Below are 486 nucleotides of genomic sequence, written 5' to 3'. Positions count from 1 at the left end.
ACCGCCAGGCCGCAGTTCGCACTTTTTAGGCTAGCTAGGTACCGAGGGAAAGCAGAGGTGTTTGGTAGGAGGGTGGCTTCCAGGAGCGTTTTGCCTTTTTAGATTTCGGCGCACAAGCCTTGAGAGCATCGACGCAGGGCAACTTGCCCCGATGAAGCGGCATCATGCAACGCCCTGGGCTGCGTCCAGAAGGGCGGAGAGCCACTGTTTCAAGACAATCTATACTAATATGATTCCTAACTGGCTCACATACCTTATAAGGAGTTGGCACATGGACAGAACAACATTAATCGAGTACGAGGGACCTCGGCCCTCGGCGTCCCCGATTCACCCAGAATGGCAAGGAGTTTCCGCCGGCGTTTCACGTGGCATTCAGCGGCGACAGGGGGCACCCTGTAGACAATAATTCTTGAAATACATCATTAAGGTATTTTTAACAACGGCAAGGCTGTAAATTCAACTATAGAGCATAGCCAGGATGACTCC

This window comes from Eimeria mitis, genomic scaffold (assembly GCF_000499745.2).
Source record: "Eimeria mitis Houghton genomic scaffold, Emh_scaff4949, whole genome shotgun sequence".
Lineage (NCBI taxonomy): Eukaryota > Apicomplexa > Conoidasida > Eucoccidiorida > Eimeriidae > Eimeria > Eimeria mitis.
This window is presented reverse-complemented; position numbering follows the sequence as displayed.